We start from the raw sequence: 13,815 nt of genomic DNA on the forward strand, positions 1-13,815 counted from the left end.
CTGAACTAAGGGGATCTCAGGTTGAGCCTGGGGAACAATTGCATCCGCAGAAGCATAGGGAAGAGACAATCCCTCATCCTCTCATTAGGAAGGTTTGGGCCAGAGATGTTCTTCTGAAAGCCCTTGACCCATTTTCGCAGTGTGTCCCTTGCTGCATCCCTAGAATCAGTAGACTTTTGATCATCAAAAGCCTCTTTAATCAGTTTGCCACAAACGGTACATACCTGTGGGTCCCAGTACTTGAGAGCCCCTTTGGTGACTGCGCAGCGAGCATGGGCCCTGCACATGCCATGTCCGTAGAAGCTCTTACTACGGACCCTGCAAAAGTTGTTCCCACACACGCGATGCTCCTCATGTAAAGAAAGAAAAGCTATAAGTATCCGGTGAAATTCTCAGATTTCAGCATACATATTTTAATTAATATCTAATTAATATTTAATTAATATTTAATTAATATTAGCTTGGATAGAGTAAGCTACAAAGTAGGAAAGATACCTACATGTGTTTCCTGTCCAGCCCATTGCTATGACCTCCTCCAATATTGAACTAAAGATTCATATGAATGTGGCCATCATCCTGAATTCAAGGGGAAGATAATATCCTTGGATATAAGGTGTCTTCTTAACACAATCTTCCATGTTCAATATAGGGGATTAAATTAATGGATAATAACCATTAATTGGTAGGGAGAATCACTCCCTAAAAGGGATGGTCTCACAATTGGCTGCCCATGAACCACTTGTAGGTTGAAAAACTTTTGGGCTACAGCAATGACTGGCGGCGGCATGTCGCCAGTATTGCCGGGCTTGCCGGCATCAGCCGGACCCGCTGGAGTATGCCGGGCCCGCCGGCGTATGCCGGGCCCGCCGGCACATGCCGGGCCTGCCAGCATATGCCGGACTTGCCGGCATATGCCGGACTTGCCGGCATTTGTCCGGCCTAGCCGACATATGCCGGGCCTAATCTGGGCTATTTGAAACAGATACTGTCTTCAAAGTAGTGGGTGGCAGGTCGGCAGTTGCCGCTCTGTCCGCCGGCAGCCGGAGGATCCTTCTATCAAGTAGGAACCGGCGGCAACCGGCGGCAACTATATAAATTTTGGGTGGCCGGCTGCCGGCCGGCAATTCCGTTGCCGGCAGCCGGTCATAGTAAGTTCATTGTCGTTGGGTTGTCGATAAGCGACACCCACGGCAAGTGGCGGCAGAGTAACTGCCGGCCGACAGACACCCAACATGGCCGACAACAGCTGCTAGCTGCCGGCGGCCAGCCCAGTATATGGAAAGGCAGAGAGAAAGAAAGGATGGGGGACGGCAAAGGCTCAGCCTTGACGGCCTACATCCCGAAAGAGGGTGCAAGTGGAAGGGGGAATTATATTCGGGCTTCCACTCAACCATATCCCATTCATATGGGGTATGGAAGGCAGTCCAAGGGAGAACTGGAGAGCACACTTAATGATATGAGGGTACCTGCCGGCAGCCGGCCCAGCCGGCAGCAGACAGGGAACCTCAGGCCAATTCTATAGATTACCCATAGGGTCAAATGTAGAACAATGGCCAGAAGGTGATGGTACATCCAACATAAAAGAGACAGTGGGGAAGGGGTAAAAGTCCTATAAGTAAGGTAAAAACCCTAGAGCATTACCTAACTTGAAGGATTCTGATCTCATAAAGTAACCTCAAGTAGGAGAAATCATTTCCCCGGGCTAGGTTAGTCAAGTGAGAAAGTGGCCATAGGACACAATCTCACTAGAGAACAGAATCTCGTACCAGAGATCTTAAGTAAGGAAGAAATCATTTCTTCATACTAAGATCTACTAGTACAGGACTGTCTGCCAGACCTAGGAAGGAGGAAATTGATATACAAGAACCTCCAGTATGGCCTAGGGAGGACTAGCCTCCTGAACGTCAACCTAACCTGACTTGGGAAGCCATTTCACCAAGACAGTAGGATGCCTAACACAGACTTTACTCTGATTTTCCGTTCTTAGCTCAAAACCGTGTCAGTGGTTAAGAGAAAGAGACGAAACACCCCAGTAAATTTTGCCAGAACACAGTTTGCAGCGAAGTTAACTGAGGGTAGCCTAAGCTGATCAGAGGGAAGGGGAATTGCTCATAGATCTCGTTAGAGATAGTATCGACTTAAAAGGTATAGGAGGTGTCAGTCTCCCCTTAAAAGACAATACAAGAGCAATGAGGGACATGTAAGAAAGTATACTAAAGCCCCTAGGCAATTAAGTCTAGGAGCATAGAGAATCGTTCACCGAAACTCTCTTGTATACTATCTTGGAAGAGGAAAATGTTATGCAGTAATATCTTAATTGTATAAAATATTGCCTGAGCTTCAATAAAACTTACCAGGAAGGTTATATCATGCATGAAGTGTGTAGGTGCCTAGGCTAGGAAGCCTAGCACTCGTGAGGCTCGATCATAAATAGCCAAATCCACGACAACAATGACATAATATAAAATTCCCTAGCTAAATATCTAGAGAGCTAAAGTTATTACAGCGAAATAATGCCGAGAAATCGTTCTTGCTAACTAAATGAACAAGAAGAATGAGGGCGTCCATGACGCCATCTGGCTGGCAACAGCTCTTGTTACGTTAATTATGATCTCAATCGAAGAGTAAAATTGGCAAGAGCTTACATTTACACAATCCAAAGATATTACTTAACTTTCCAGAAGCTGATGAGGCTGGTGAAGGCATCATAGCGACGAAATACTTCCAAAATAGCGAGAGATAACACGGGATAACACCGGTCAGCAAAGCTACAAACGAAAGAATGGCTTGGTGGCGCCTCGCGGTGGCGATTCGGCGCACTATTTACAGTACAGTAGGAGTGTCGAGAGCATCGCCTCTTTAACGACTCTCCTATATTCTTGCCACTTTTCCCTCTCGAAGCGAAAAAGCTATTGGGGGTGTAGATAGCTATGAGACGTGTCAAGAATACGTTTCTGATATACGCGATATCCCTTTTTAAATTTTAAGGGATATTTGCTCCAGGAGTTAGAATTCTGGATGCCTTCGGTAAACTCTCTGGGATATATTACTGCAGTCAAATATACCTAGGAAGATACTAATGAAGGAACTTCCATCAGGACGACATGGCCTGAGCCCAAAAATATCCTCATCTTTTACGTCAAAACTTGAAACGACAACAAAGAATTACAGGGATTGTTTTGCATGCGTTTGTTCACTTCAGGCTGGCCGGACCTTGACTCTGGGGTCATTAGACTGTAAGTCAAAGACCCCAAGTACCATTAATATCAATTCTTGAAATAGGAAACATTCAACAATGCATTTTTCCTCCATGCAATTTTATTTTTCTATTCTTTTCCATGATAAAAAGTGTCATCACTTTAATAAATCTGATAATAAGTATTTTTTCTCAATTTACAAAAAAACCACACACACAAGCACACACAAACACATGCAGTGAAAGATTATTATATACAACGAAGTTCAAGACGTGCTTCGTGGCAACAACATATATATATATATATATATATATATATATATATATATATATATGTATATATATATATATATATATATATATATATATATATATATATATACATATATATATATATATATATATATATATATATATATATATATATATATATATATATATATATATATATATATATATACATATATATGTATATATATATATATATATATATATATATATATATATATATATATATGTATATATATATATATGTATATATATATATATATGTGTGTGTGTATGTGTGTGTATACCCATACATATAAGTTTGTATATATATATATATATACTGTATATTATCATATGATGATAGTGCCCAGGTCTGGGCACTAAAAAAAATATATTACATTATGGCTCGTGGCTGGGAACCAAACATATACACTTTAAAATATTAATACACGAATTCTGAGACAGGTAAATAACTCCCAGACTGCACTATATAAAACACTGAATATTCAAAGGTCTCTTAAGTACACTCAAAGCTAAACTGGGTAAATATTATTACGAATAAACTTACTATTGTTCATTAACAGGATACGAGCGTAACTATTCTAAACAATGGTGAATGGGATAATACACTCTTTACAAAAATAAATATATTTTATATAAATTACAACACTTTGGAAAAAAATTTACATATTATCAAATACAATCACTCGAAATATTAAGTCTGAACAAAACTTAGATTGAGACAAAAAGGGTACGATCTGAAAATTATATAATGACTTGACTTTAAATGTTAAATCTGAATAATCCTTAGACTAAGAAAAAAGAAATAAACCGTAGAAATTATACAATCACTTGTTTCACTTGAAATTAAATCTGAATACAATATTCAAGTTTGACACTTAATGAGAAATAGATAGCCAGATCACAAAACAAATACCTAACATCCCTACAGGGCCAGTTACAAAAACATTACACAATGCCAACACTCAACCCAATACAATGAATTCAAGATCACCGTTTCGTCTTACGTATATTTTTAACATACGATTTACTTTGGGGCACAGAGTCATTTAGGAGAGGACACACTATAGGTGCTCGGAGAGAGAGGGAATTTTTGGCTATTTCACAGGACGGCTGCTTTTCTACTACTGCTATGCAGCCCGGGGGTAGGGGGGAGTGATTTTATAAGACTTAGCTACCTTCAGAAGATTCCAGGAGAACGAGTTCTGGAAGCTTGATGGCAGGGCAAGGCATCAGAGTTACCAAGTATAGCTCTCTCGAAAGTGTACTCACGCCACGCCAGACGGCTCTCTCAGTCAGCTAGCTCCACCCAACTTTTGTCCCCGAAATAAAAAAAAGATAACATCCTGTCTCTAGGTTTTTTGCAAAAATTCCAAAGCACATGGTATCCAAAACAATTGTGTATTCTCTCTCAAACATGACGCAATAACTCATAAAAATATAAAAGAACATTACATAAGCCCTTGTTCATATTGTGTATGATCACATAACTCTCTCAAACAGTTACGTAAGACTTCAAAACCAAAATACGTGAAATAAAAAGTGAATTTTTAAAAATAACGTAAATTTACATATACAGTGCTGACTTGAATAAAGAATACAATGAAATTCACAACGAAAGTCTTACATAATCTATATAATATACTTACGTCTACATGAGAAGAACTCATCTTATGAGCTGGCTAACCTCTCTTTAATGCACAAAATATATATATATATATATAAATATATCATGAATGAACTATTGTATTTACTATACACTAGACCAGCTTCGTAAGAATATATATTACATAAAAATCATATACTCACACACATATATAGTAAGCCACATATACCAGGTATTAAAACATATGAATATATATATATATATATATATATATATATATATATAATATTGATATTGATAATAATAATATACAAAAATACACATGATAGTATAATTTTCGAAAAGCTAAATCGATCATTTTGACCTCAGACTTCCCACACACACACACACACACACACACACACACACATATATATATATATATATATATATATATATATATATATATATATATATATATATATATATATATATGTATATATATATATATATATATATATATATATATATCATCATCACACCTCCTACGCCTATTGACACAAAGGGCCTCGGTTAGATTTCGCCAGTCGTCTCTATCTTGAGCTTTTAATCCAATACTTCTCCATTCATCATCTTCTACATCTTGCTTCATAGTCCTTAGTAATGTAAGCCCGGGTCTTCCAACTCTTCTAGTGCCTTATGGAGTCTAGTTTAAAGTTTGTGAACCAATCTCTCTTGGGGAGTACGAGCAGGACGCCCAAACCATCTTCATCTACCCCTCACCATGATCTCATTCCCATATGGCACTTGAGTAATCTCTCTTATAGTTTAATTTTCCATCCTATCCTGCCATTTAACTCTTGATATTCTTCTGAAGGCTTTATTCTAAAATCTACAAAATCTGTTGGATATTTTTTTCATTGCCTTATTACGACTCATGTGCATACAATAACGCCGATCTCACTAAACTGATCATAGTCTGATTTTTGTATGTAATTTCAGGCGATTTGATTTCCAATTTCACTCATTGCCTTATTTGTTTTTTACAGTCTTTCATTAAACTCAAATCCTAAAGATCCTGTTTTAGAGATCATAGTTTCTAAATATTTAAATGATTCCACCTCATCAATCCTTTCTCCCAACTCTTCCAACTCTTCTAGGGCCTTATGGAGTCCAGTTTAAAGTTTGGTGAACTAATCTCTCTTGGGGAGTGAGAACTTAATGCCCGAACAATCTCCGTCTACCCCTCACCATGATCTCATCCGCATATGGCACTTGAGTAATCTCTCTTATAGTTTCATTTCTAACCATGTCCTGCCATTTAACTCTCAATATTCTTCTGAAGGCTTTGTTCTCAAACCTACAAAATCTGTTGGATATTTTTTTCATTGCCTTATCCAACTCTTTTAGTGCCTTATAAAGTCCAGTTTAAAGTTTGGTGAACTAATCCCTCTTGGGGAGTGCGAACAGAATGCCAAAACCATTTCCATCTACCCCTCACCCTGATCTCATCCACATATGGCACTTGGGTAATTTCTTTTATAGTTTCATTTCTAATCCTCTCCTGCAATTCAACTCTTCTAAAGGCTTTGTTCTCAAATCTACAAAATCTGTTTGATATTTTTTTCATTGCATTATCACGACTCACGTCCATACAGAAACACCAATCTCACTAAACTGATTTTAGTCTGATTTTGGTATGTAATTTCAGGCGATTTGATTTCCAAATTTTACTTAATCTAGTTACTGCCTTATCTGCTTTTTTCAGTCTTTCATTAAACACAAATTCTAAAGATCCTGTATTAGAGATCATAGTTCATAAATATTTAAATGATTCCATCAATCCTTTCTCCTTCCAGAGATAGTTCATCTTCCATTGCATATCCCAATCTCATCATCTCTGTCATTCTTCTATTCATTTTGAGCCCAAACTCATGGGATATTTCCTGCATTCTGGTAAATAAGCTTTGCAAATCCTTTGGTGTTCTGCTAATAAGGACAGCGTTATCAGCATACTCGAGGTCAGCTAATTTCCTGTTACCAATCCAGTCCAATCCTTCTCCACAGTCCCTAGCTGCTCCATGCATTACAAAATCGATGAGGAGGATAAACAACATAGTGACAACACATTCCATTGGAGCACTCCACTGTTCACTGGAAATTCATTTGATAGGACTCCATTAACATTAACTTTGTAATTGTTATGCTCACGAACAGACTTAATACAATTTACATGTTTAATAGGAACTTTATAACACAGGAATCTCCACAAAATTGGCCGGTGCACACTATCAAAGGCTTTTTCATAGTCCCCAAATGCCATCAAACGTTGGTTTCTACATACTACACATTGCTGTACTACATGTATTAAAATGAAACTTTATCTGTACAACTTCTACCTTTTCTAAATTCTGCTTGTTCATATCTCAGCTTTTCATCAATCTTTCACTCTAATCTCTTCGGAATGAGCATACTATATATTTTCATTATAACTGACATAAGTGTGATGCCTCTGTAATTATTGCAATCAGTCAGGTCTCCTTTAGTCATTTTCACCAGCACTCCTAACTGCCATTCATCAGGTTTTGCCAATTCATGCCAAATTATACAAAATAATCTTGTAAGTATTCTGGGAGTCCCTTCATTTTCGTCCAATAACATCTCAGCAGTTATTCCTTCATATCCAGTAGCTTTCCATCTCTGTAGTTTTCTAATGATAGCCTCAACTTCAAACACACTGAATTCATTCATGGGTACATCAAGGTCGTCCTCAGCTTCAGGTATTTCAATCAAATTATTCCCTTGTATAATCCTATTCATGATTTCAATAAAGTGTTCCATCAAACGATGCCTTTCTTCATCTTCCGTTGTTATAAAAGATCCATCTCTCTTGTTAATAGGCATATGCGTCTTCTTCTTTACCCCAGTCGTGATTTCATTAATAATTCTATGAACGATTCTTACACTATAGCCACTCCATGAATTCATGGCTTCATCTGCTTTCCTGTCTAAATGGTCTCTCCAGTCATTCCTGGCTTTTATTTTGACGTCACTATCCATACTGGAATACTTAGCATGCTCTACTTTCTAGTTTTCATTACTTCCTCGAAAACTTTCAACAATATATTTCTGTCTTTATCTTCTTTTTATAGTGTCCCACGTATCATTTGGAATCCATGATTTTCTCCTTGTAACTGCATGTCCCAGAACTTCACTACCTACTGACTGATATATGTTCCTTATATCCCACCATTCTTCATTAATTGCGTGCTCTTCATCTCTTAAAGTCTCTACGACTGCAAATCGATTCTTACATTTAATTGCAAAGGTTTTTCTTTCTTCATCTTATGGAAGCTTAGCTGTATCAAACCTAGGTATTCTATCTACATTTCTGTTGGGTGCTTTCAGTTTTAGTTTCAGTATTGGAATGAGGAGCTGGTGATTAGTATCACTATCAATATCTTAAATCTATTTGATATTTGTAATTACCACATGGTGAAGTCCATGTATATTTGTGGATGTCCTTGTGCTGGAAACGAATATTTCCAATAACAAGATTGTTTGTTGAACAGAAACTTATAAAATGTGCCCCATTTTCATTTGCAACTTCGCCAAGACACTAAACATCCATCACATTCTCTATACCATGATTATTCCTTCCTACTTCAGCATTGAAGTCACCAATAACAATTTTCATATCTCTCTCCGGGATCTCATCCATTACACTCTGCAATTCTTCATAGTATCCATATTATCTTATTTTTCATGGGAATCATTTGTTGGTGCATGTTGAATAAGATATATATATATATATATATATATATATATATATATATATATATATATATATATATATATGCACACGCATCTATATGTAAATTTATAAATCTATATATATACATATTTATATATATTTATATATATGTATATATATATACAGTATATATATATATATATATATATATATATATATATATATACACACACACACACATATATATATATATAAATATATATATATATATATATATATATATATATATATATATATATATACATAAATATATTATATATATTCATGTATATGCATATATATATGTATATATATATATATATATATATATATATATATATATATATATATGTGTGTGTGTGTCTGCATATGTATATATATATATGTGTGTGTGTCTGCATATGTATATATATATATATATATATATATATATATGTATATATACATAAACACACACACACACACATATATATATATATATATATATATATATATATATATATATGTATATACATATATATAGATGTATATATATGTATATATATATATATATATATATATATATATATAAAACACAAGTCAAAAGATAGATACTATCCATTTGAACATCTCAATCTTACTTTCCAGTCAAGATCAATCAAAGGATGGTTACTTAGGAAATAAGTCAAATCTCCAGGAGTAACATGATTAAAAGTAAAACTTTAAATCACTTTGTTGATCTAATTGTTGGACATGGTTCAAAAGACTACATCGTCATATTCAACTCTCAAAGGATAAGTGAATAGAAAGGAATCTTTCGGATTACTGAAATTCTGTCAAGAGTACGACCTGGCAATGCATGCATCCGATGCCCTTGAAGTCTGGCGTAAGGAGAGGCTCAGTAAACGCCCCAAGCACAATCATGAAGGTCAACCTCTCATGTTAGTTGTTACCTCAGTTGTTATCCTGTTCTCCTAGGGTGAACAGTTTTCACGATTCCACCAATCAGGTCTGTACTGTATTTCTTGGTTTCCTGCTCAATAACACAGAGGAATAACAGGTTAGTAATTTCAGTCCGCATAACTCCTAGAAGAATGCTATTGTCTGAGCCAACATTCTTTTCCATTCCACAAAATCGTATGAAAATCTGCCCTAGAATATGAAAATAGGAAATCATGAGAAGTGAAGTAACTAGGAAATTTGTTTACACAATATGTAAACAATCCAAGGTGCGTGTATTAAAACTAATGTCAAGAAAATAATTATATCGTTAAATCACTAAATGAAGTTAGTGGGTTGCAATAATAAAAATCGATCATTGCTACTAAATTTATATATATATATATATATATATATATATATATATATATATATATATACATATATATATATATATATATATATATATATATATATATATATATATATATATATATATATAGATAGATAGATAGATAGATATATATATATATATATATATATATATATATATATATATATATATTTATATACATATATATATATATATATATATATATATATATATATATATATGTGTGTGTGTGTGTGTGTGCGTGTTCGCAATCATTGTTTCTATAGAATCTACAATATGCTTATTTTTGGCCTACAGCCCAGTAGACATTTATTGCTAAAATTTGCAGTTTTCCTCTAGTTAATGTTAATATTACGCGGTGCTATCCGTACCCCTTATTTTCTGAGACTTTACCTAAATTAGACTATGTGTATCAATCATTCACTATGATGAAATAATTTACTTTAAAAAGCCCCAATATTAATTAGAATTAATTATGGGAGGATTCACACGCACACACACATATTTACTGTATGTATATATATATATATATATATATATATACATATATATATATATATATATATATATATATATATATATATATATATATATATATATATGTATATATATATATATATATATATATATATATATATGTTTATATATACATACATACATATATATATATATATATATATATATATATATATATATATATATATATATATATATATATATATATATACCCTTTCTTAGTGGGGTCACCTTAACGAGGTGAAAGGATTTGCGCATCCCCATGATCAGCAAAGCTATACTAATCAGGGCCGCCCATATTAGGTTGCTTTGCTGTTAGTGATCAGACCAAAATCTCCCCCATCACCAATCCGCTGTGGGCAGCGTGGTGATGTACCTAAACCCAGACATGCATAACAAAAACCTGTCACGGCCCCCAGTTCCCAGCGACAGTTACATCCCACTATAAAGTTTGCTAAAATTTCTGGAAAGTGAACTTTGCAAAATACAACGTCAGGACCCTTTCCAGGGAAGATCTCTCTGGTGCTAAAAGAGGTAAAAGAAATAAATTACGATATAATAGGCTGACAGAGCTGTGAATTCAGGAAGTGGCTATGGTGTGAGAATTGTTCATAGAATTATCAATGATATCTCTATAGGGGAAAAGACGAAGCATATACCCATCAAAAAGAGAGATGGATCTGTTATAACAACAGATGATGAATGACAACGTTGGATGGAACATTTTAGTGAGGATATGATAGGAGATATGAAGGGAATGATTTGATTGACATACCTGAAGCTGATGAAGACTTTGATGTCCCCATGAAGGAATTCAGTATGTTTGAAGTTGAAGCTATCCTAAAAACACTAAAGAGAATGAAAGCCCATGCATACAATGAAATAACTGCCGAGATGATAATGGCCGAAAATGAAGTGACTCCCAGAGTAATTACAAAATTATTTCGTAGTATGTGGCATGAAGAGGCAAAACCTGATGAATGGGAGTTAGGAGTATTAGTGAAAATGGCAAAAAGAGGAGACCTGACTGGTTGCAATAATTACGTCAGTTGTTATGAAAATATATAGTATGCTTATTCTAAAGTAATTAGAGAGAAAGATTGATAAAAGCTGAGAGATGAACAAGCAGGATTTAGAAAAGAGGAGACCTGACTGGTTGCAATAATTACGTCAGTTGTTATGAAAATATATAGTATGCTTATTCTAAAGTAATTAGAGAGAAAGATTGATAAAAGCTGAGAGATGAACAAGCAGGATTTAGAAAAGGTAGAAGTTGTACAGATCAAATTTTCATTTTAATACATGTAGTACAGCAATGTGTAGAATGTAGAAATCAACTTTTAATGGCATTTGGGGACTATGAAAAAGCCTTTGATAGTGTGCATCGACCAATTTTGTGGAAATTCCTGCGTTTTTATAGAGTTCTTCTTAAATATGTCAATTTGATTAAGTCTGTTCATGACCATAAAAAGTTCAAAGTTAATGTTAATGGAGTCTTATCGAATGAATTTCCATTGAATAGCGTATTACTCAAGGGAATGTGTTGTCATCTATGTTGCTTATCCTCCTCATCGATTTTGTAATGCGTAGAACAGTTGGATATTGTGGAGAAGGATTGGAATGAATTGGTGATAGGAATTTAGCAGACCTAGAGTAAGCTAATAATGCTATCATTGTTAGCAGAACACCACAGGATTTGCAATGCTTACATACCAGAATGCATGAAATATCACACGTAGTTGGGCTGAAGATAAATAGGAGAAAGACAGCGATGCTGAGAACGGTGTATGCAATGGAAGATGAAATATCATTGGAAGGAGAAAGGATTGATCAGGTAGAATCATTTAAGTATCTACGAACTATGATCTCCAATACAGGGTTTTTAGAGTTACAGTTTAGTGAAAGATTGGAAAAGGCAAATCAGAAAATGGTTAGGTTAAGTAAAATTTGGAAATCTAATCGCTTGAAATTACATATAAAAAACAGACTATAATCAATTTAGTTAGACCGGTGTTACTGGATATGAGTCATGGTACGACAATGAAACAATCTCAATTAGATTTAGTAGATTTGAAAACAAAGCCCTCAGAAGGATAATGGGAGTTAAATGGCGGGAGAGGATTAGAAATGAAACTATAAGAGAGGTTACTCGAGTTCCATATGTGGATAAGATCATGATGAGGTGTAGATGGAGATGGTTTAAGCATGCTCTTCGCACTCCCCAAGATAGATTAGTCAAGGTCGTGGATTAGTTCACCAAACGTTCAGCTGGGCTCCACAAGGCACTAGAAGAGTTGGGAGACCCAGACCTACATGGCTGAGGACTATGAAACGCAAAGTAGGAGATGAGAAATGGAGAAGTATTGAATTAAAAGCTCAAGATAGAGACGACTGGTGAAATCTGACAGAGGCCCTTTAACGTCAATAGGCGTAGGAGATGATGATGATGATGAGGATTGAGTGAAACTAAAAGAATGATCAATCTTATATAGAGTACATGAAAGGAACAGAGAAAATAGGGTATTTTTTCTTAACAATAAAAATATTGCTGGTAACATTGATGAATATTATAGTATTAGTGATATAACTGCAGGATTGATGATCAAACTGAATAAGAAGTATACTCTATGGACATGAGTCATGGAATTACTATGAAAAAATCTCCAATAGATTTAGTAGATTTGAGACCAAAGCCCTCAGAAGTATATTGGGAGTTAAATGGCGGGACAGGATTAGAAATAAAACTATAAGAGAGATTACTCGAGTACCATATGTGAATGAGATCATGGTGAGGGGTAGATGGAGAAGGTTAGGGCATGCTCTTCGCTCACCCTAAGAGGGATTAGTTCACCAAACATTCAGCTGGGCTCCACAAGGCGCTAGAAGAGTTGGAAGACCCAGGCCTACATGGCTGAGGACTATGAAGCGCGAATTATGAGATGATGAATGGAGAAGTATTGAATTGAAAGCTCAAGACAGAGATCACTGACGAACTCTAACCGAGGTTCTTTGCATCAATATGAGTAGGAGATGATGATGATACTGAAAATCAATGAAATGTATTCACCAACAACAACCCATACAGAGGAAAATATAGAAACTTTATAAGAAGATCTGGAGAT

The 13,815-nt window shown here is 35.2% G+C and overlaps 1 protein-coding gene across 2 annotated transcripts in view; it reads left to right on the top strand.

The window, feature by feature from the left end:
- Nucleotides 1-9,753: 9,753 nt before the first annotated feature.
- Nucleotides 9,754-13,815, top strand: part of LOC137653611 (major facilitator superfamily domain-containing protein 6-like) — a 55,758-nt gene continuing 51,696 nt past the window's right edge. The window contains exon 1 of one of the 2 annotated variants that reach the window (XM_068387165.1): nucleotides 9,754-9,853. The gene's annotated coding sequence lies outside the window, so the exon portion shown is untranslated. Of the gene's footprint in view, nucleotides 9,905-13,815 lie in introns of both variants that reach the window. The other variant, XM_068387172.1, reaches the window with a different exon arrangement.

Source organism: Palaemon carinicauda, chromosome 1, assembly GCF_036898095.1.
Source record: "Palaemon carinicauda isolate YSFRI2023 chromosome 1, ASM3689809v2, whole genome shotgun sequence".
NCBI classification, from domain to species: domain Eukaryota; kingdom Metazoa; phylum Arthropoda; class Malacostraca; order Decapoda; family Palaemonidae; genus Palaemon; species Palaemon carinicauda.